Here is a 19,048-nt window from a genome sequence, read left to right as displayed (position 1 = left end):
CTGGAGCCTCTTTGCTCCTGAGATTAGAAAAACAGTCCTCTGGGCCGGATTTGAACCAGCGACCTATGGATAACTGTGAATCCTCCACTACAGTGCACCGCTCTACCATCTGAGCTACCAGAGGCTCTGCATACTTTCTTATTCGTACTGATTGCTTTACGTCCGTCCCTGTCTTTCGTTTCCACACACTGCTACTCAGCGCTGCCATATAGACGCACAGGAAATGCAGTCATCGGCTGCAAGTGCAAACATTGCCCAGATTAAGTTTTATAATGCTCGATCGTGTCAATTAGGTTAAAAAATGCAAGTAGGAAGTGTCTGAAGTACGTCAGAACACTGCTAAGTGTATTTACGAGTCCCATTCTCCTGTCTGGTTCCATGGTGTAACGGTTAGCACTCTGGACTCTGAATCCAGCGATCCGAGTTCGAATCTCGGTGGAACCTTCGTTTAGTCTAAATTTTCTGTAATAAGCGTTTCTCGCCGAGGAAGTAGCAGCGATAGGCTCAGGGGTGTAGTTTCTACGTTTGTATTAAAAACGAGATGTCTATGAAACGGCTGAATATTGGTGCGACTATGTGACCTATATAGCACATTAAACGAGTAATGCCTGTAAGAGCAAGCAATTTTACTATAATTCGAAGAAATATCATTATCCTACGAAGGCTAAGAATCCCATGATTATCAACTAGCTACTAGAAGCTGAGCAAATGAATTTCCTTTAAAACAGGTTTAAAACATAGGGAGGTTCTGACCGAGTGGGCATGCTCTGGAGCCTCTTTGCTCCTGAGATTAGAAAAACAGTCCTCTGGGCCGGATTTGAACCAGCGACCTATGGATAACTGTGAATCCTCCACTACAGTCCACCGCTCTACCAACTGAGCTACCAGAGGCTCTGCATACTTTCTTATTCGTACTGATTGCTTTACGTCCGTCCCTGTCTTTCGTTTCCACACACTGCTACTCAGCGCTGCCATATAGACGCACAGGAAATGCAGTCATCGGCTGCAAGTGCAAACATTGCCCAGATTAAGTTTTATAATGCTCGATCGTGTCAATTAGGTTAAAAAATGCAAGTAGGAAGTGTCTGAAGTACGTCAGAACACTGCTAAGTGTATTTACGAGTCCCATTCTCCTGTCTGGTTCCATGGTGTAACGGTTAGCACTCTGGACTCTGAATCCAGCGATCCGAGTTCGAATCTCGGTGGAACCTTCGTTTAGTCTAAATTTTCTGTAATAAGCGTTTCTCGCCGAGGAAGTAGCAGCGATAGGCTCAGGGGTGTAGTTTCTACGTTTGTATTAAAAACGAGATGTCTATGAAACGGCTGAATATTGGTGCGACTATGTGACCTATATAGCACATTAAACGAGTAATGCCTGTAAGAGCAAGCAATTTTACTATAATTCGAAGAAATATCATTATCCTACGAAGGCTAAGAATCCCATGATTATCAACTAGCTACTAGAAGCTGAGCAAATGAATTTCCTTTAAAACAGGTTTAAAACATAGGGAGGTTCTGACCGAGTGGGCATGCTCTGGAGCCTCTTTGCTCCTGAGATTAGAAAAACAGTCCTCTGGGCCGGATTTGAACCAGCGACCTATGGATAACTGTGAATCCTCCACTACAGTCCACCGCTCTACCAACTGAGCTACCAGAGGCTCTGCATACTTTCTTATTCGTACTGGTTGCTTTACGTCCGTCCCTGTCTTTCGTTTCCACACACTGCTACTCAGCGCTGCCATATAGACGCACAGGAAATGCAGTCATCGGCTGCAAGTGCAAACATTGCCCAGATTAAGTTTTATAATGCTCGATCGTGTCAATTAGGTTAAAAAATGCAAGTAGGAAGTGTCTGAAGTACGTCAGAACACTGCTAAGTGTATTTACGAGTCCCATTCTCCTGTCTGGTTCCATGGTGTAACGGTTAGCACTCTGGACTCTGAATCCAGCGATCCGAGTTCGAATCTCGGTGGAACCTTCGTTTAGTCTAAATTTTCTGTAATAAGCGTTTCTCGCCGAGGAAGTAGCAGCGATAGGCTCAGGGGTGTAGTTTCTACGTTTGTATTAAAAACGAGATGTCTATGAAACGGCTGAATATTGGTGCGACTATGTGACCTATATAGCACATTAAACGAGTAATGCCTGTAAGAGCAAGCAATTTTACTATAATTCGAAGAAATATCATTATCCTACGAAGGCTAAGAATCCCATGATTATCAACTAGCTACTAGAAGCTGAGCAAATGAATTTCCTTTAAAACAGGTTTAAAACATAGGGAGGTTCTGACCGAGTGGGCATGCTCTGGAGCCTCTTTGCTCCTGAGATTAGAAAAACAGTCCTCTGGGCCGGATTTGAACCAGCGACCTATGGATAACTGTGAATCCTCCACTACAGTCCACCGCTCTACCAACTGAGCTACCAGAGGCTCTGCATACTTTCTTATTCGTACTGATTGCTTTACGTCCGTCCCTGTCTTTCGTTTCCACACACTGCTACTCAGCGCTGCCATATAGACGCACAGGAAATGCAGTCATCGGCTGCAAGTGCAAACATTGCCCAGATTAAGTTTTATAATGCTCGATCGTGTCAATTAGGTTAAAAAATGCAAGTAGGAAGTGTCTGAAGTACGTCAGAACACTGCTAAGTGTATTTACGAGTCCCATTCTCCTGTCTGGTTCCATGGTGTAACGGTTAGCACTCTGGACTCTGAATCCAGCGATCCGAGTTCGAATCTCGGTGGAACCTTCGTTTAGTCTAAATTTTCTGTAATAAGCGTTTCTCGCCGAGGAAGTAGCAGCGATAGGCTCAGGGGTGTAGTTTCTACGTTTGTATTAAAAACGAGATGTCTATGAAACGGCTGAATATTGGTGCGACTATGTGACCTATATAGCACATTAAACGAGTAATGCCTGTAAGAGCAAGCAATTTTACTATAATTCGAAGAAATATCATTATCCTACGAATGTATGAATCCCATGATTATCAACTAGCTACTAGAAGCTGAGCAAATGAATTTCCTTTAAAACAGGTTTAAAACATAGGGAGGTTCTGACCGAGTGGGCATGCTCTGGAGCCTCTTTGCTCCTGAGATTAGAAAAACAGTCCTCTGGGCCGGATTTGAACCAGTGACCTATGGATAACTGTGAATCCTCCACTACAGTCCACCGCTCTACCAACTGAGCTACCAGAGGCTCTGCATACTTTCTTATTCGTACTGATTGCTTTACGTCCGTCCCTGTCTTTCGTTTCCACACACTGCTACTCAGCGCTGCCATATAGACGCACAGGAAATGCAGTCATCGGCTGCAAGTGCAAACATTGCCCAGATTAAGTTTTATAATGCTCGATCGTGTCAATTAGGTTGAAAAATGCAAGTAGGAAGTGTCTGAAGTACGTCAGAACACTGCTAAGTGTATTTACGAGTCCCATTCTCCTGTCTGGTTCCATGGTGTAACGGTTAGCACTCTGGACTCTGAATCCAGCGATCCGAGTTCGAATCTCGGTGGAACCTTCGTTTAGTCTAAATTTTCTGTAATAAGCGTTTCTCGCCGAGGAAGTAGCAGCGATAGGCTCAGGGGTGTAGTTTCTACGTTTGTATTAAAAACGAGATGTCTATGAAACGGCTGAATATTGGTGCGACTATGTGACCTATATAGCACATTAAACGAGTAATGCCTGTAAGAGCAAGCAATTTTACTATAATTCGAAGAAATATCATTATCCTACGAAGGCTAAGAATCCCATGATTATCAACTAGCTACTAGAAGCTGAGCAAATGAATTTCCTTTAAAACAGGTTTAAAACATAGGGAGGTTCTGACCGAGTGGGCATGCTCTGGAGCCTCTTTGCTCCTGAGATTAGAAAAACAGTCCTCTGGGCCGGATTTGAACCAGCGACCTATGGATAACTGTGAATCCTCCACTACAGTCCACCGCTCTACCATCTGAGCTACCAGAGGCTCTGCATACTTTCTTATTCGTACTGATTGCTTTACGTCCGTCCCTGTCTTTCGTTTCCACACACTGCTACTCAGCGCTGCCATATAGACGCACAGGAAATGCAGTCATCGGCTGCAAGTGCAAACATTGCCCAGATTAAGTTTTATAATGCTCGATCGTGTCAATTAGGTTAAAAAATGCAAGTAGGAAGTGTCTGAAGTACGTCAGAACACTGCTAAGTGTATTTACGAGTCCCATTCTCCTGTCTGGTTCCATGGTGTAACGGTTAGCACTCTGGACTCTGAATCCAGCGATCCGAGTTCGAATCTCGGTGGAACCTTCGTTTAGTCTAAATTTTCTGTAATAAGCGTTTCTCGCCGAGGAAGTAGCAGCGATAGGCTCAGGGGTGTAGTTTCTACGTTTGTATTAAAAACGAGATGTCTATGAAACGGCTGAATATTGGTGCGACTATGTGACCTATATAGCACATTAAACGAGTAATGCCTGTAAGAGCAAGCAATTTTACTATAATTCGAAGAAATATCATTATCCTACGAAGGCTAAGAATCCCATGATTATCAACTAGCTACTAGAAGCTGAGCAAATGAATTTCCTTTAAAACAGGTTTAAAACATAGGGAGGTTCTGACCGAGTGGGCATGCTCTGGAGCCTCTTTGCTCCTGAGATTAGAAAAACAGTCCTCTGGGCCGGATTTGAACCAGCGACCTATGGATAACTGTGAATCCTCCACTACAGTCCACCGCTCTACCAACTGAGCTACCAGAGGCTCTGCATACTTTCTTATTCGTACTGATTGCTTTACGTCCGTCCCTGTCTTTCGTTTCCACACACTGCTACTCAGCGCTGCCATATAGACGCACAGGAAATGCAGTCATCGGCTGCAAGTGCAAACATTGCCCAGATTAAGTTTTATAATGCTCGATCGTGTCAATTAGGTTAAAAAATGCAAGTAGGAAGTGTCTGAAGTACGTCAGAACACTGCTAAGTGTATTTACGAGTCCCATTCTCCTGTCTGGTTCCATGGTGTAACGGTTAGCACTCTGGACTCTGAATCCAGCGATCCGAGTTCGAATCTCGGTGGAACCTTCGTTTAGTCTAAATTTTCTGTAATAAGCGTTTCTCGCCGAGGAAGTAGCAGCGATAGGCTCAGGGGTGTAGTTTCTACGTTTGTATTAAAAACGAGATGTCTATGAAACGGCTGAATATTGGTGCGACTATGTGACCTATATAGCACATTAAACGAGTAATGCCTGTAAGAGCAAGCAATTTTACTATAATTCGAAGAAATATCATTATCCTACGAAGGCTAAGAATCCCATGATTATCAACTAGCTACTAGAAGCTGAGCAAATGAATTTCCTTTAAAACAGGTTTAAAACATAGGGAGGTTCTGACCGAGTGGGCATGCTCTGGAGCCTCTTTGCTCCTGAGATTAGAAAAACAGTCCTCTGGGCCGGATTTGAACCAGCGACCTATGGATAACTGTGAATCCTCCACTACAGTCCACCGCTCTACCAACTGAGCTACCAGAGGCTCTGCATACTTTCTTATTCGTACTGGTTGCTTTACGTCCGTCCCTGTCTTTCGTTTCCACACACTGCTACTCAGCGCTGCCATATAGACGCACAGGAAATGCAGTCATCGGCTGCAAGTGCAAACATTGCCCAGATTAAGTTTTATAATGCTCGATCGTGTCAATTAGGTTAAAAAATGCAAGTAGGAAGTGTCTGAAGTACGTCAGAACACTGCTAAGTGTATTTACGAGTCCCATTCTCCTGTCTGGTTCCATGGTGTAACGGTTAGCACTCTGGACTCTGAATCCAGCGATCCGAGTTCGAATCTCGGTGGAACCTTCGTTTAGTCTAAATTTTCTGTAATAAGCGTTTCTCGCCGAGGAAGTAGCAGCGATAGGCTCAGGGGTGTAGTTTCTACGTTTGTATTAAAAACGAGATGTCTATGAAACGGCTGAATATTGGTGCGACTATGTGACCTATATAGCACATTAAACGAGTAATGCCTGTAAGAGCAAGCAATTTTACTATAATTCGAAGAAATATCATTATCCTACGAAGGCTAAGAATCCCATGATTATCAACTAGCTACTAGAAGCTGAGCAAATGAATTTCCTTTAAAACAGGTTTAAAACATAGGGAGGTTCTGACCGAGTGGGCATGCTCTGGAGCCTCTTTGCTCCTGAGATTAGAAAAACAGTCCTCTGGGCCGGATTTGAACCAGCGACCTATGGATAACTGTGAATCCTCCACTACAGTCCACCGCTCTACCAACTGAGCTACCAGAGGCTCTGCATACTTTCTTATTCGTACTGATTGCTTTACGTCCGTCCCTGTCTTTCGTTTCCACACACTGCTACTCAGCGCTGCCATATAGACGCACAGGAAATGCAGTCATCGGCTGCAAGTGCAAACATTGCCCAGATTAAGTTTTATAATGCTCGATCGTGTCAATTAGGTTAAAAAATGCAAGTAGGAAGTGTCTGAAGTACGTCAGAACACTGCTAAGTGTATTTACGAGTCCCATTCTCCTGTCTGGTTCCATGGTGTAACGGTTAGCACTCTGGACTCTGAATCCAGCGATCCGAGTTCGAATCTCGGTGGAACCTTCGTTTAGTCTAAATTTTCTGTAATAAGCGTTTCTCGCCGAGGAAGTAGCAGCGATAGGCTCAGGGGTGTAGTTTCTACGTTTGTATTAAAAACGAGATGTCTATGAAACGGCTGAATATTGGTGCGACTATGTGACCTATATAGCACATTAAACGAGTAATGCCTGTAAGAGCAAGCAATTTTACTATAATTCGAAGAAATATCATTATCCTACGAAGGCTAAGAATCCCATGATTATCAACTAGCTACTAGAAGCTGAGCAAATGAATTTCCTTTAAAACAGGTTTAAAACATAGGGAGGTTCTGACCGAGTGGGCATGCTCTGGAGCCTCTTTGCTCCTGAGATTAGAAAAACAGTCCTCTGGGCCGGATTTGAACCAGCGACCTATGGATAACTGTGAATCCTCCACTACAGTCCACCGCTCTACCAACTGAGCTACCAGAGGCTCTGCATACTTTCTTATTCGTACTGATTGCTTTACGTCCGTCCCTGTCTTTCGTTTCCACACACTGCTACTCAGCGCTGCCATATAGACGCACAGGAAATGCAGTCATCGGCTGCAAGTGCAAACATTGCCCAGATTAAGTTTTATAATGCTCGATCGTGTCAATTAGGTTAAAAAATGCAAGTAGGAAGTGTCTGAAGTACGTCAGAACACTGCTAAGTGTATTTACGAGTCCCATTCTCCTGTCTGGTTCCATGGTGTAACGGTTAGCACTCTGGACTCTGAATCCAGCGATCCGAGTTCGAATCTCGGTGGAACCTTCGTTTAGTCTAAATTTTCTGTAATAAGCGTTTCTCGCCGAGGAAGTAGCAGCGATAGGCTCAGGGGTGTAGTTTCTACGTTTGTATTAAAAACGAGATGTCTATGAAACGGCTGAATATTGGTGCGACTATGTGACCTATATAGCACATTAAACGAGTAATGCCTGTAAGAGCAAGCAATTTTACTATAATTCGAAGAAATATCATTATCCTACGAAGGCTAAGAATCCCATGATTATCAACTAGCTACTAGAAGCTGAGCAAATGAATTTCCTTTAAAACAGGTTTAAAACATAGGGAGGTTCTGACCGAGTGGGCATGCTCTGGAGCCTCTTTGCTCCTGAGATTAGAAAAACAATCCTCTGGGCCGGATTTGAACCAGCGACCTATGGATAACTGTGAATCCTCCACTACAGTCCACCGCTCTACCAACTGAGCTACCAGAGGCTCTGCATACTTTCTTATTCGTACTGATTGCTTTACGTCCGTCCCTGTCTTTCGTTTCCACACACTGCTACTCAGCGCTGCCATATAGACGCACAGGAAATGCAGTCATCGGCTGCAAGTGCAAACATTGCCCAGATTAAGTTTTATAATGCTCGATCGTGTCAATTAGGTTAAAAAATGCAAGTAGGAAGTGTCTGAAGTACGTCAGAACACTGCTAAGTGTATTTACGAGTCCCATTCTCCTGTCTGGTTCCATGGTGTAACGGTTAGCACTCTGGACTCTGAATCCAGCGATCCGAGTTCGAATCTCGGTGGAACCTTCGTTTAGTCTAAATTTTCTGTAATAAGCGTTTCTCGCCGAGGAAGTAGCAGCGATAGGCTCAGGGGTGTAGTTTCTACGTTTGTATTAAAAACGAGATGTCTATGAAACGGCTGAATATTGGTGCGACTATGTGACCTATATAGCACATTAAACGAGTAATGCCTGTAAGAGCAAGCAATTTTACTATAATTCGAAGAAATATCATTATCCTACGAAGGCTAAGAATCCCATGATTATCAACTAGCTACTAGAAGCTGAGCAAATGAATTTCCTTTAAAACAGGTTTAAAACATAGGGAGGTTCTGACCGAGTGGGCATGCTCTGGAGCCTCTTTGCTCCTGAGATTAGAAAAACAGTCCTCTGGGCCGGATTTGAACCAGCGACCTATGGATAACTGTGAATCCTCCACTACAGTCCACCGCTCTACCAACTGAGCTACCAGAGGCTCTGCATACTTTCTTATTCGTACTGATTGCTTTACGTCCGTCCCTGTCTTTCGTTTCCACACACTGCTACTCAGCGCTGCCATATAGACGCACAGGAAATGCAGTCATCGGCTGCAAGTGCAAACATTGCCCAGATTAAGTTTTATAATGCTCGATCGTGTCAATTAGGTTAAAAAATGCAAGTAGGAAGTGTCTGAAGTACGTCAGAACACTGCTAAGTGTATTTACGAGTCCCATTCTCCTGTCTGGTTCCATGGTGTAACGGTTAGCACTCTGGACTCTGAATCCAGCGATCCGAGTTCGAATCTCGGTGGAACCTTCGTTTAGTCTAAATTTTCTGTAATAAGCGTTTCTCGCCGAGGAAGTAGCAGCGATAGGCTCAGGGGTGTAGTTTCTACGTTTGTATTAAAAACGAGATGTCTATGAAACGGCTGAATATTGGTGCGACTATGTGACCTATATAGCACATTAAACGAGTAATGCCTGTAAGAGCAAGCAATTTTACTATAATTCGAAGAAATATCATTATCCTACGAAGGCTAAGAATCCCATGATTATCAACTAGCTACTAGAAGCTGAGCAAATGAATTTCCTTTAAAACAGGTTTAAAACATAGGGAGGTTCTGACCGAGTGGGCATGCTCTGGAGCCTCTTTGCTCCTGAGATTAGAAAAACAGTCCTCTGGGCCGGATTTGAACCAGCGACCTATGGATAACTGTGAATCCTCCACTACAGTCCACCGCTCTACCAACTGAGCTACCAGAGGCTCTGCATACTTTCTTATTCGTACTGATTGCTTTACGTCCGTCCCTGTCTTTCGTTTCCACACACTGCTACTCAGCGCTGCCATATAGACGCACAGGAAATGCAGTCATCGGCTGCAAGTGCAAACATTGCCCAGATTAAGTTTTATAATGCTCGATCGTGTCAATTAGGTTAAAAAATGCAAGTAGGAAGTGTCTGAAGTACGTCAGAACACTGCTAAGTGTATTTACGAGTCCCATTCTCCTGTCTGGTTCCATGGTGTAACGGTTAGCACTCTGGACTCTGAATCCAGCGATCCGAGTTCGAATCTCGGTGGAACCTTCGTTTAGTCTAAATTTTCTGTAATAAGCGTTTCTCGCCGAGGAAGTAGCAGCGATAGGCTCAGGGGTGTAGTTTCTACGTTTGTATTAAAAACGAGATGTCTATGAAACGGCTGAATATTGGTGCGACTATGTGACCTATATAGCACATTAAACGAGTAATGCCTGTAAGAGCAAGCAATTTTACTATAATTCGAAGAAATATCATTATCCTACGAAGGCTAAGAATCCCATGATTATCAACTAGCTACTAGAAGCTGAGCAAATGAATTTCCTTTAAAACAGGTTTAAAACATAGGGAGGTTCTGACCGAGTGGGCATGCTCTGGAGCCTCTTTGCTCCTGAGATTAGAAAAACAGTCCTCTGGGCCGGATTTGAACCAGCGACCTATGGATAACTGTGAATCCTCCACTACAGTCCACCGCTCTACCAACTGAGCTACCAGAGGCTCTGCGTACTTTCTTATTCGTACTGATTGCTTTACGTCCGTCCCTGTCTTTCGTTTCCACACACTGCTACTCAGCGCTGCCATATAGACGCACAGGAAATGCAGTCATCGGCTGCAAGTGCAAACATTGCCCAGATTAAGTTTTATAATGCTCGATCGTGTCAATTAGGTTAAAAAATGCAAGTAGGAAGTGTCTGAAGTACGTCAGAACACTGCTAAGTGTATTTACGAGTCCCATTCTCCTGTCTGGTTCCATGGTGTAACGGTTAGCACTCTGGACTCTGAATCCAGCGATCCGAGTTCGAATCTCGGTGGAACCTTCGTTTAGTCTAAATTTTCTGTAATAAGCGTTTCTCGCCGAGGAAGTAGCAGCGATAGGCTCAGGGGTGTAGTTTCTACGTTTGTATTAAAAACGAGATGTCTATGAAACGGCTGAATATTGGTGCGACTATGTGACCTATATAGCACATTAAACGAGTAATGCCTGTAAGAGCAAGCAATTTTACTATAATTCGAAGAAATATCATTATCCTACGAAGGCTAAGAATCCCATGATTATCAACTAGCTACTAGAAGCTGAGCAAATGAATTTCCTTTAAAACAGGTTTAAAACATAGGGAGGTTCTGACCGAGTGGGCATGCTCTGGAGCCTCTTTGCTCCTGAGATTAGAAAAACAGTCCTCTGGGCCGGATTTGAACCAGCGACCTATGGATAACTGTGAATCCTCCACTACAGTCCACCGCTCTACCAACTGAGCTACCAGAGGCTCTGCATACTTTCTTATTCGTACTGATTGCTTTACGTCCGTCCCTGTCTTTCGTTTCCACACACTGCTACTCAGCGCTGCCATATAGACGCACAGGAAATGCAGTCATCGGCTGCAAGTGCAAACATTGCCCAGATTAAGTTTTATAATGCTCGATCGTGTCAATTAGGTTAAAAAATGCAAGTAGGAAGTGTCTGAAGTACGTCAGAACACTGCTAAGTGTATTTACGAGTCCCATTCTCCTGTCTGGTTCCATGGTGTAACGGTTAGCACTCTGGACTCTGAATCCAGCGATCCGAGTTCGAATCTCGGTGGAACCTTCGTTTAGTCTAAATTTTCTGTAATAAGCGTTTCTCGCCGAGGAAGTAGCAGCGATAGGCTCAGGGGTGTAGTTTCTACGTTTGTATTAAAAACGAGATGTCTATGAAACGGCTGAATATTGGTGCGACTATGTGACCTATATAGCACATTAAACGAGTAATGCCTGTAAGAGCAAGCAATTTTACTATAATTCGAAGAAATATCATTATCCTACGAAGGCTAAGAATCCCATGATTATCAACTAGCTACTAGAAGCTGAGCAAATGAATTTCCTTTAAAACAGGTTTAAAACATAGGGAGGTTCTGACCGAGTGGGCATGCTCTGGAGCCTCTTTGCTCCTGAGATTAGAAAAACAGTCCTCTGGGCCGGATTTGAACCAGCGACCTATGGATAACTGTGAATCCTCCACTACAGTCCACCGCTCTACCAACTGAGCTACCAGAGGCTCTGCATACTTTCTTATTCGTACTGATTGCTTTACGTCCGTCCCTGTCTTTCGTTTCCACACACTGCTACTCAGCGCTGCCATATAGACGCACAGGAAATGCAGTCATCGGCTGCAAGTGCAAACATTGCCCAGATTAAGTTTTATAATGCTCGATCGTGTCAATTAGGTTAAAAAATGCAAGTAGGAAGTGTCTGAAGTACGTCAGAACACTGCTAAGTGTATTTACGAGTCCCATTCTCCTGTCTGGTTCCATGGTGTAACGGTTAGCACTCTGGACTCTGAATCCAGCGATCCGAGTTCGAATCTCGGTGGAACCTTCGTTTAGTCTAAATTTTCTGTAATAAGCGTTTCTCGCCGAGGAAGTAGCAGCGATAGGCTCAGGGGTGTAGTTTCTACGTTTGTATTAAAAACGAGATGTCTATGAAACGGCTGAATATTGGTGCGACTATGTGACCTATATAGCACATTAAACGAGTAATGCCTGTAAGAGCAAGCAATTTTACTATAATTCGAAGAAATATCATTATCCTACGAAGGCTAAGAATCCCATGATTATCAACTAGCTACTAGAAGCTGAGCAAATGAATTTCCTTTAAAACAGGTTTAAAACATAGGGAGGTTCTGACCGAGTGGGCATGCTCTGGAGCCTCTTTGCTCCTGAGATTAGAAAAACAGTCCTCTGGGCCGGATTTGAACCAGCGACCTATGGATAACTGTGAATCCTCCACTACAGTCCACCGCTCTACCAACTGAGCTACCAGAGGCTCTGCATACTTTCTTATTCGTACTGATTGCTTTACGTCCGTCCCTGTCTTTCGTTTCCACACACTGCTACTCAGCGCTGCCATATAGACGCACAGGAAATGCAGTCATCGGCTGCAAGTGCAAACATTGCCCAGATTAAGTTTTATAATGCTCGATCGTGTCAATTAGGTTAAAAAATGCAAGTAGGAAGTGTCTGAAGTACGTCAGAACACTGCTAAGTGTATTTACGAGTCCCATTCTCCTGTCTGGTTCCATGGTGTAACGGTTAGCACTCTGGACTCTGAATCCAGCGATCCGAGTTCGAATCTCGGTGGAACCTTCGTTTAGTCTAAATTTTCTGTAATAAGCGTTTCTCGCCGAGGAAGTAGCAGCGATAGGCTCAGGGGTGTAGTTTCTACGTTTGTATTAAAAACGAGATGTCTATGAAACGGCTGAATATTGGTGCGACTATGTGACCTATATAGCACATTAAACGAGTAATGCCTGTAAGAGCAAGCAATTTTACTATAATTCGAAGAAATATCATTATCCTACGAAGGCTAAGAATCCCATGATTATCAACTAGCTACTAGAAGCTGAGCAAATGAATTTCCTTTAAAACAGGTTTAAAACATAGGGAGGTTCTGACCGAGTGGGCATGCTCTGGAGCCTCTTTGCTCCTGAGATTAGAAAAACAGTCCTCTGGGCCGGATTTGAACCAGCGACCTATGGATAACTGTGAATCCTCCACTACAGTCCACCGCTCTACCAACTGAGCTACCAGAGGCTCTGCATACTTTCTTATTCGTACTGATTGCTTTACGTCCGTCCCTGTCTTTCGTTTCCACACACTGCTACTCAGCGCTGCCATATAGACGCACAGGAAATGCAGTCATCGGCTGCAAGTGCAAACATTGCCCAGATTAAGTTTTATAATGCTCGATCGTGTCAATTAGGTTAAAAAATGCAAGTAGGAAGTGTCTGAAGTACGTCAGAACACTGCTAAGTGTATTTACGAGTCCCATTCTCCTGTCTGGTTCCATGGTGTAACGGTTAGCACTCTGGACTCTGAATCCAGCGATCCGAGTTCGAATCTCGGTGGAACCTTCGTTTAGTCTAAATTTTCTGTAATAAGCGTTTCTCGCCGAGGAAGTAGCAGCGATAGGCTCAGGGGTGTAGTTTCTACGTTTGTATTAAAAACGAGATGTCTATGAAACGGCTGAATATTGGTGCGACTATGTGACCTATATAGCACATTAAACGAGTAATGCCTGTAAGAGCAAGCAATTTTACTATAATTCGAAGAAATATCATTATCCTACGAAGGCTAAGAATCCCATGATTATCAACTAGCTACTAGAAGCTGAGCAAATGAATTTCCTTTAAAACAGGTTTAAAACATAGGGAGGTTCTGACCGAGTGGGCATGCTCTGGAGCCTCTTTGCTCCTGAGATTAGAAAAACAGTCCTCTGGGCCGGATTTGAACCAGCGACCTATGGATAACTGTGAATCCTCCACTACAGTCCACCGCTCTACCAACTGAGCTACCAGAGGCTCTGCATACTTTCTTATTCGTACTGATTGCTTTACGTCCGTCCCTGTCTTTCGTTTCCACACACTGCTACTCAGCGCTGCCATATAGACGCACAGGAAATGCAGTCATCGGCTGCAAGTGCAAACATTGCCCAGATTAAGTTTTATAATGCTCGATCGTGTCAATTAGGTTAAAAAATGCAAGTAGGAAGTGTCTGAAGTACGTCAGAACACTGCTAAGTGTATTTACGAGTCCCATTCTCCTGTCTGGTTCCATGGTGTAACGGTTAGCACTCTGGACTCTGAATCCAGCGATCCGAGTTCGAATCTCGGTGGAACCTTCGTTTAGTCTAAATTTTCTGTAATAAGCGTTTCTCGCCGAGGAAGTAGCAGCGATAGGCTCAGGGGTGTAGTTTCTACGTTTGTATTAAAAACGAGATGTCTATGAAACGGCTGAATATTGGTGCGACTATGTGACCTATATAGCACATTAAACGAGTAATGCCTGTAAGAGCAAGCAATTTTACTATAATTCGAAGAAATATCATTATCCTACGAAGGCTAAGAATCCCATGATTATCAACTAGCTACTAGAAGCTGAGCAAATGAATTTCCTTTAAAACAGGTTTAAAACATAGGGAGGTTCTGACCGAGTGGGCATGCTCTGGAGCCTCTTTGCTCCTGAGATTAGAAAAACAGTCCTCTGGGCCGGATTTGAACCAGTGACCTATGGATAACTGTGAATCCTCCACTACAGTCCACCGCTCTACCAACTGAGCTACCAGAGGCTCTGCATACTTTCTTATTCGTACTGATTGCTTTACGTCCGTCCCTGTCTTTCGTTTCCACACACTGCTACTCAGCGCTGCCATATAGACGCACAGGAAATGCAGTCATCGGCTGCAAGTGCAAACATTGCCCAGATTAAGTTTTATAATGCTCGATCGTGTCAATTAGGTTAAAAAATGCAAGTAGGAAGTGTCTGAAGTACGTCAGAACACTGCTAAGTGTATTTACGAGTCCCATTCTCCTGTCTGGTTCCATGGTGTAACGGTTAGCACTCTGGACTCTGAATCCAGCGATCCGAGTTCGAATCTCGGTGGAACCTTCGTTTAGTCTAAATTTTCTGTAATAAGCGTTTCTCGCCGAGGAAGTAGCAGCGATAGGCTCAGGGGTGTAGTTTCTACGTTTGTATTAAAAACGAGATGTCTATGAAACGGCTGAATATTGGTGCGACTATGTGACCTATATAGCACATTAAACGAGTAATGCCTGTAAGAGCAAGCAATTTTACTATAATTCGAAGAAATATCATTATCCTACGAAGGCTAAGAATCCCATGATTATCAACTAGCTACTAGAAGCTGAGCAAATGAATTTCCTTTAAAACAGGTTTAAAACATAGGGAGGTTCTGACCGAGTGGGCATGCTCTGGAGCCTCTTTGCTCCTGAGATTAGAAAAACAGTCCTCTGGGCCGGATTTGAACCAGCGACCTATGGATAACTGTGAATCCTCCACTACAGTCCACCGCTCTACCAACTGAGCTACCAGAGGCTCTGCATACTTTCTTATTCGTACTGATTGCTTTACGTCCGTCCCTGTCTTTCGTTTCCACACACTGCTACTCAGCGCTGCCATATAGACGCACAGGAAATGCAGTCATCGGCTGCAAGTGCAAACATTGCCCAGATTAAGTTTTATAATGCTCGATCGTGTCAATTAGGTTAAAAAATGCAAGTAGGAAGTGTCTGAAGTACGTCAGAACACTGCTAAGTGTATTTACGAGTCCCATTCTCCTGTCTGGTTCCACCATTCCGGCTTGAGCCGTCGTGGAGAGCGGACGTGTTTACGCTGTGCTCCGTCGCTGCTCAGGGCAAGGCAAGTTTGCTGCTGCTTGTGACGCCATATTGTGTTGATTATCTTGTTATTAGTTGCTTTTTCGTTCCGTTATCAATACATTCGTTTGTGCTGTCTGGGTGCTCCTGTTGATGTTTGTGTAATGGTGCCAGTTTGAAGATGGCTTTGATTTCTAGAAGAGATACTCTTAAGTTTACTTTTGAACGTGGATGTGTTAAACCGTCTGCCCTGGAATTTCAATATTTTGTGATTGAACAAGTCAAGATTCCTTCCGATGCTATTACTGGAATACATTTGTCGCACCTTGCAACAGTCGGATTTGTTAAATTGAAGGATTCTGATCTCTGTAGTCGTATCGTTGAAGAAAGTGGTGGTGTTATGAGATTTACACGTTCTGATGGGAGTGTTACCGAAGTTCACGTCTCTTTTGGTGGACTTGGTTTGCGTACTGTGCGGATATTTGAACTTCCTTTCGAAATCCCTTGTGATCATGTGAGCGAGGTTTTACGTGCTTATGGACGTGTCCTTTCTATTCACGAAGAAAAGTGGGGAAATGATTATCCGTTGCCTGTACTGAACGGCGTGAGGCAGGTTCGAATTGATTTGCTGAAGCACATCCCGTCCTTCATCAGTGTATCCGGGTATCGTGCTTTAGTTATTTATGATGGACAGCCGCGAACTTGTTCTATATGTAACTCGACGGAGCACATTCGCGCCGAGTGTTCGCGACGTCGGATCGCGCAGTTACCACCCGGAGATAGCGTCACGCGCTCACCTGGAGTTGTAAATATACCGCTCTCGTATGCGGCTGCGGCTGTCATCGCTACACCGTCCCCTCCCGTTGCGACAAGTGTCATCCAAGCGACGGGTACCGACCATGTCTCTCAAGCAGTTCCCCTTCACGATTCCACGGTCTCTGACCAGGGCGAACCTGCCTTACCCCGGCTACATAACGAAGTGCCAGTTAACCCAGAGGTTTCGACTGATACTCCCCAGCGTCGAACTGATGCGACGGTGCTCCAGGAGTTGGAATACTCAGCCACTGTCGGAGTTACTCTGCCTCATTCCCCACCGGATGACGGGCAAGATATTGTCTCTTCCCCGCCTAGATCGCGAAAAAACAAGAAGAGGCGGATTGCCCATCCGGCGGCGGCGCACGAGGTCCCAAAAACCAGGGAAAAGTTGCGTCAGATTACGAAGATGGACGATGACCAAAGCAATGATGGACCAGAGGAAAATAAGGATATATCAGATAGTTCAACGTATAGTCCAGATAGGGAAGATGGTAGAAACCCTGTAACACACAGGTCTGGAGGAGGGATAGAGTGTAAAGAAGGCTTGGCGGCTCCCAATGATGGTCCACCCAGACGGCCATCTCGTGAATGTAGCACGGATCGGTCTTCCCCTAGGTTGGACTGGGCTACGGACAAGGAAGATGACTGTGCACCACGAGCAACGACGGCAGTTGACACGCTGACGATGATCATTGATAGCATACCAGTTGACGACAGTCTCCTTGTAGGGCACCCTGGATCGCTGCGCTAAACTGAAATGCCTCATTTGTCCACAGATAATAACAGGACGATTTTGTTGAACGTTACACTGGTTTTTATGTTGGTGTGTCCATTTGTTTTCTCTTCCTAAATGGAACGACGTTTACAGAGAATGTCACAGACTTACAATATAATGACTTTGAATATTAACAGGATTAGGAGTCCACCAAAATTGGCGGCTTTGAAAGATTTCTTGTATAATTCGGATACCGATATTGCTTTCTTGCAGGAGGTAATGGTCAGTGAATTTAATTTCCCGGGGTTTACTGAAATTTTAAATGTTGCTTTCGAAAATGAATGTGGAACGGCTATTTTGGTGAAACATGGTATACCGGCGGAGCCTTTGTGTCTTCTCGAATCCGGTCGCGGAATCTCTTGTAAAATCTTTAATACGACGGTTGTTAATGTCTATGCCCCCTCTGGTAGCAGCTCCCGAGCGGCCAGGACAACTTTTTTCACCGGTGAAATGGTTCACTTATTAAACGACAATTCAGAAAATATCATTATAGCTGGCGACTGGAACTGTGTACTGAAGTCAAAAGATCAAAAACCGAACTTTAACTTCTCTCAAGCACTGAAAGATTGTGTCACAGCCTTACGTCTTACAGACGCATGGGAATTATTTCACCCCACAGCTGTAAAGTTTACGTATATGACGAACTTGGCGGCCAGTAGAATTGACAGAATTTATATATCCGATAGTTTAATGCAGTGTGCATCTTCAATAGACACGATTCCCACCAGTTTTTCTGATCACTGTGGAGTTCGTTGTAGCATACATCTTGCCCGGCAAACGACCTATTGGGGACGCGGTCTTTGGAAATTGAATGTCAGTCTTCTTCACGAACCAGACATAAATGAATCCATCCAAGTGACCTGGAATTTGTGCCTCAGAGCGCGCCCCAGATACGTTTCCACCATTGAGTGGTGGACCAACTACGCTAAAAGGAAGCTGAGGATGACTTTGATCGACTATGGCAAGGCAAGGGCTCAACTTCGGAAAGACACTATTGAATTTTATTATACCTGTTTGCGAGAACTGTATGATCGTCCCGTTTTGTCTGCTGACCATTTCATGCAAATAAAGAAAATTAAGGCGATTTTAACCCAACTGAAACGACGACAACTTGATGGTTTGAAGGTAAAGTCAAGATCACATTCCACTGTCGAAGATGAAACTGCCTCTTTGTATCATCTCCTCCGGCATGCAAAGAATAGAAGGAATAGTTTTATCAACACCCTGCGCGATGTGAATAACGATGTGCTCCATGAACAACGTGACATCATTAACGAAATCCATCGCTTTTTTACGTGTTTATATACTGCCCCTGATGTCAATGAACAGTCTGTGGCGACGTTACTTCACGGCACAGACTCGATAGTTACTGAGGACGAGAATAGGGCGCTATTGGACATATTTACTAGTGATGATGTTTTGGATATCGTCAAAACTTCTCCGGTAAACAAGACGCCTGGGCCGGATGGTTTACCAGTCGAATTTTACTACAGGTTTTGGGATGTTCTAGGCGATGTGCTCACCGCCATCATCAATGAAGTCATCAACGGTATCTCCATACCCTCGGAGTTTAAAGAGGGTGTGTTTGTGATGGTACCCAAGGGGCGAGGAATGAAGGATGTCCGTCGTCTGCGACCTATATGTTTATTAAATGGAGACTATAAAATTGTTGCCCGTGCACTGAAATTGCGACTGACTCCAGTCCTACAACGT

General features: G+C 44.1%; 41 non-coding genes across 41 annotated transcripts; 20 read left to right on the top strand and 21 right to left on the bottom strand.

Annotated features, from left to right (window-relative positions):
- Window positions 1–35: 35 nt before the first annotated feature.
- Trnay-gua lies at window positions 36–124 on the bottom strand. The gene is given in 2 exon segments: window positions 36–71; window positions 88–124. It is a non-coding gene; the product is annotated as a tRNA-Tyr (tRNA).
- A 248-nt stretch (window positions 125–372) lies between these two features.
- Trnaq-cug lies at window positions 373–444 on the top strand. Its single transcript has one exon. It is a non-coding gene; the product is annotated as a tRNA-Gln (tRNA).
- A 358-nt stretch (window positions 445–802) lies between these two features.
- On the bottom strand, window positions 803–891 carry Trnay-gua. The gene is given in 2 exon segments: window positions 803–838; window positions 855–891. It is a non-coding gene; the product is annotated as a tRNA-Tyr (tRNA).
- Window positions 892–1,139: 248 nt separating this feature from the next.
- Window positions 1,140–1,211, top strand: Trnaq-cug. Its single transcript has one exon. It is a non-coding gene; the product is annotated as a tRNA-Gln (tRNA).
- Window positions 1,212–1,569: 358 nt separating this feature from the next.
- Trnay-gua lies at window positions 1,570–1,658 on the bottom strand. The gene is given in 2 exon segments: window positions 1,570–1,605; window positions 1,622–1,658. It is a non-coding gene; the product is annotated as a tRNA-Tyr (tRNA).
- Window positions 1,659–1,906: 248 nt separating this feature from the next.
- On the top strand, window positions 1,907–1,978 carry Trnaq-cug. The gene has a single exon. It is a non-coding gene; the product is annotated as a tRNA-Gln (tRNA).
- Window positions 1,979–2,336: 358 nt separating this feature from the next.
- Trnay-gua lies at window positions 2,337–2,425 on the bottom strand. The gene is given in 2 exon segments: window positions 2,337–2,372; window positions 2,389–2,425. It is a non-coding gene; the product is annotated as a tRNA-Tyr (tRNA).
- Window positions 2,426–2,673: 248 nt separating this feature from the next.
- Window positions 2,674–2,745, top strand: Trnaq-cug. Its single transcript has one exon. It is a non-coding gene; the product is annotated as a tRNA-Gln (tRNA).
- A 357-nt stretch (window positions 2,746–3,102) lies between these two features.
- On the bottom strand, window positions 3,103–3,191 carry Trnay-gua. The gene is given in 2 exon segments: window positions 3,103–3,138; window positions 3,155–3,191. It is a non-coding gene; the product is annotated as a tRNA-Tyr (tRNA).
- Window positions 3,192–3,439: 248 nt separating this feature from the next.
- Window positions 3,440–3,511, top strand: Trnaq-cug. The gene has a single exon. It is a non-coding gene; the product is annotated as a tRNA-Gln (tRNA).
- Window positions 3,512–3,869: 358 nt separating this feature from the next.
- Window positions 3,870–3,958, bottom strand: Trnay-gua. Its single transcript is given in 2 exon segments — window positions 3,870–3,905; window positions 3,922–3,958. It is a non-coding gene; the product is annotated as a tRNA-Tyr (tRNA).
- Window positions 3,959–4,206: 248 nt separating this feature from the next.
- Window positions 4,207–4,278, top strand: Trnaq-cug. Its single transcript has one exon. It is a non-coding gene; the product is annotated as a tRNA-Gln (tRNA).
- A 358-nt stretch (window positions 4,279–4,636) lies between these two features.
- Window positions 4,637–4,725, bottom strand: Trnay-gua. Its single transcript is given in 2 exon segments — window positions 4,637–4,672; window positions 4,689–4,725. It is a non-coding gene; the product is annotated as a tRNA-Tyr (tRNA).
- A 248-nt stretch (window positions 4,726–4,973) lies between these two features.
- On the top strand, window positions 4,974–5,045 carry Trnaq-cug. The gene has a single exon. It is a non-coding gene; the product is annotated as a tRNA-Gln (tRNA).
- Window positions 5,046–5,403: 358 nt separating this feature from the next.
- Window positions 5,404–5,492, bottom strand: Trnay-gua. Its single transcript is given in 2 exon segments — window positions 5,404–5,439; window positions 5,456–5,492. It is a non-coding gene; the product is annotated as a tRNA-Tyr (tRNA).
- Window positions 5,493–5,740: 248 nt separating this feature from the next.
- On the top strand, window positions 5,741–5,812 carry Trnaq-cug. Its single transcript has one exon. It is a non-coding gene; the product is annotated as a tRNA-Gln (tRNA).
- Window positions 5,813–6,170: 358 nt separating this feature from the next.
- Trnay-gua lies at window positions 6,171–6,259 on the bottom strand. The gene is given in 2 exon segments: window positions 6,171–6,206; window positions 6,223–6,259. It is a non-coding gene; the product is annotated as a tRNA-Tyr (tRNA).
- Window positions 6,260–6,507: 248 nt separating this feature from the next.
- Trnaq-cug lies at window positions 6,508–6,579 on the top strand. The gene has a single exon. It is a non-coding gene; the product is annotated as a tRNA-Gln (tRNA).
- A 358-nt stretch (window positions 6,580–6,937) lies between these two features.
- Trnay-gua lies at window positions 6,938–7,026 on the bottom strand. The gene is given in 2 exon segments: window positions 6,938–6,973; window positions 6,990–7,026. It is a non-coding gene; the product is annotated as a tRNA-Tyr (tRNA).
- Window positions 7,027–7,274: 248 nt separating this feature from the next.
- Window positions 7,275–7,346, top strand: Trnaq-cug. Its single transcript has one exon. It is a non-coding gene; the product is annotated as a tRNA-Gln (tRNA).
- A 358-nt stretch (window positions 7,347–7,704) lies between these two features.
- Trnay-gua lies at window positions 7,705–7,793 on the bottom strand. Its single transcript is given in 2 exon segments — window positions 7,705–7,740; window positions 7,757–7,793. It is a non-coding gene; the product is annotated as a tRNA-Tyr (tRNA).
- A 248-nt stretch (window positions 7,794–8,041) lies between these two features.
- Window positions 8,042–8,113, top strand: Trnaq-cug. The gene has a single exon. It is a non-coding gene; the product is annotated as a tRNA-Gln (tRNA).
- A 358-nt stretch (window positions 8,114–8,471) lies between these two features.
- Window positions 8,472–8,560, bottom strand: Trnay-gua. Its single transcript is given in 2 exon segments — window positions 8,472–8,507; window positions 8,524–8,560. It is a non-coding gene; the product is annotated as a tRNA-Tyr (tRNA).
- A 248-nt stretch (window positions 8,561–8,808) lies between these two features.
- On the top strand, window positions 8,809–8,880 carry Trnaq-cug. The gene has a single exon. It is a non-coding gene; the product is annotated as a tRNA-Gln (tRNA).
- A 358-nt stretch (window positions 8,881–9,238) lies between these two features.
- Window positions 9,239–9,327, bottom strand: Trnay-gua. Its single transcript is given in 2 exon segments — window positions 9,239–9,274; window positions 9,291–9,327. It is a non-coding gene; the product is annotated as a tRNA-Tyr (tRNA).
- A 248-nt stretch (window positions 9,328–9,575) lies between these two features.
- On the top strand, window positions 9,576–9,647 carry Trnaq-cug. Its single transcript has one exon. It is a non-coding gene; the product is annotated as a tRNA-Gln (tRNA).
- Window positions 9,648–10,005: 358 nt separating this feature from the next.
- Window positions 10,006–10,094, bottom strand: Trnay-gua. The gene is given in 2 exon segments: window positions 10,006–10,041; window positions 10,058–10,094. It is a non-coding gene; the product is annotated as a tRNA-Tyr (tRNA).
- A 248-nt stretch (window positions 10,095–10,342) lies between these two features.
- Trnaq-cug lies at window positions 10,343–10,414 on the top strand. Its single transcript has one exon. It is a non-coding gene; the product is annotated as a tRNA-Gln (tRNA).
- A 358-nt stretch (window positions 10,415–10,772) lies between these two features.
- Trnay-gua lies at window positions 10,773–10,861 on the bottom strand. Its single transcript is given in 2 exon segments — window positions 10,773–10,808; window positions 10,825–10,861. It is a non-coding gene; the product is annotated as a tRNA-Tyr (tRNA).
- A 248-nt stretch (window positions 10,862–11,109) lies between these two features.
- On the top strand, window positions 11,110–11,181 carry Trnaq-cug. Its single transcript has one exon. It is a non-coding gene; the product is annotated as a tRNA-Gln (tRNA).
- A 358-nt stretch (window positions 11,182–11,539) lies between these two features.
- Window positions 11,540–11,628, bottom strand: Trnay-gua. Its single transcript is given in 2 exon segments — window positions 11,540–11,575; window positions 11,592–11,628. It is a non-coding gene; the product is annotated as a tRNA-Tyr (tRNA).
- Window positions 11,629–11,876: 248 nt separating this feature from the next.
- On the top strand, window positions 11,877–11,948 carry Trnaq-cug. Its single transcript has one exon. It is a non-coding gene; the product is annotated as a tRNA-Gln (tRNA).
- Window positions 11,949–12,306: 358 nt separating this feature from the next.
- Trnay-gua lies at window positions 12,307–12,395 on the bottom strand. The gene is given in 2 exon segments: window positions 12,307–12,342; window positions 12,359–12,395. It is a non-coding gene; the product is annotated as a tRNA-Tyr (tRNA).
- A 248-nt stretch (window positions 12,396–12,643) lies between these two features.
- Window positions 12,644–12,715, top strand: Trnaq-cug. The gene has a single exon. It is a non-coding gene; the product is annotated as a tRNA-Gln (tRNA).
- Window positions 12,716–13,073: 358 nt separating this feature from the next.
- On the bottom strand, window positions 13,074–13,162 carry Trnay-gua. The gene is given in 2 exon segments: window positions 13,074–13,109; window positions 13,126–13,162. It is a non-coding gene; the product is annotated as a tRNA-Tyr (tRNA).
- Window positions 13,163–13,410: 248 nt separating this feature from the next.
- On the top strand, window positions 13,411–13,482 carry Trnaq-cug. Its single transcript has one exon. It is a non-coding gene; the product is annotated as a tRNA-Gln (tRNA).
- Window positions 13,483–13,840: 358 nt separating this feature from the next.
- Trnay-gua lies at window positions 13,841–13,929 on the bottom strand. Its single transcript is given in 2 exon segments — window positions 13,841–13,876; window positions 13,893–13,929. It is a non-coding gene; the product is annotated as a tRNA-Tyr (tRNA).
- Window positions 13,930–14,177: 248 nt separating this feature from the next.
- Trnaq-cug lies at window positions 14,178–14,249 on the top strand. Its single transcript has one exon. It is a non-coding gene; the product is annotated as a tRNA-Gln (tRNA).
- Window positions 14,250–14,607: 358 nt separating this feature from the next.
- On the bottom strand, window positions 14,608–14,696 carry Trnay-gua. Its single transcript is given in 2 exon segments — window positions 14,608–14,643; window positions 14,660–14,696. It is a non-coding gene; the product is annotated as a tRNA-Tyr (tRNA).
- A 248-nt stretch (window positions 14,697–14,944) lies between these two features.
- Window positions 14,945–15,016, top strand: Trnaq-cug. The gene has a single exon. It is a non-coding gene; the product is annotated as a tRNA-Gln (tRNA).
- Window positions 15,017–15,374: 358 nt separating this feature from the next.
- On the bottom strand, window positions 15,375–15,463 carry Trnay-gua. The gene is given in 2 exon segments: window positions 15,375–15,410; window positions 15,427–15,463. It is a non-coding gene; the product is annotated as a tRNA-Tyr (tRNA).
- Window positions 15,464–19,048: the final 3,585 nt, after the last annotated feature.

The sequence above is a fragment of the Schistocerca americana genome, unplaced genomic scaffold (assembly GCF_021461395.2).
Source record: "Schistocerca americana isolate TAMUIC-IGC-003095 unplaced genomic scaffold, iqSchAmer2.1 HiC_scaffold_103, whole genome shotgun sequence".
Taxonomy (NCBI): Eukaryota; Metazoa; Arthropoda; class Insecta; order Orthoptera; family Acrididae; genus Schistocerca; species Schistocerca americana.
This window is presented reverse-complemented; position numbering and strand designations above follow the sequence as displayed.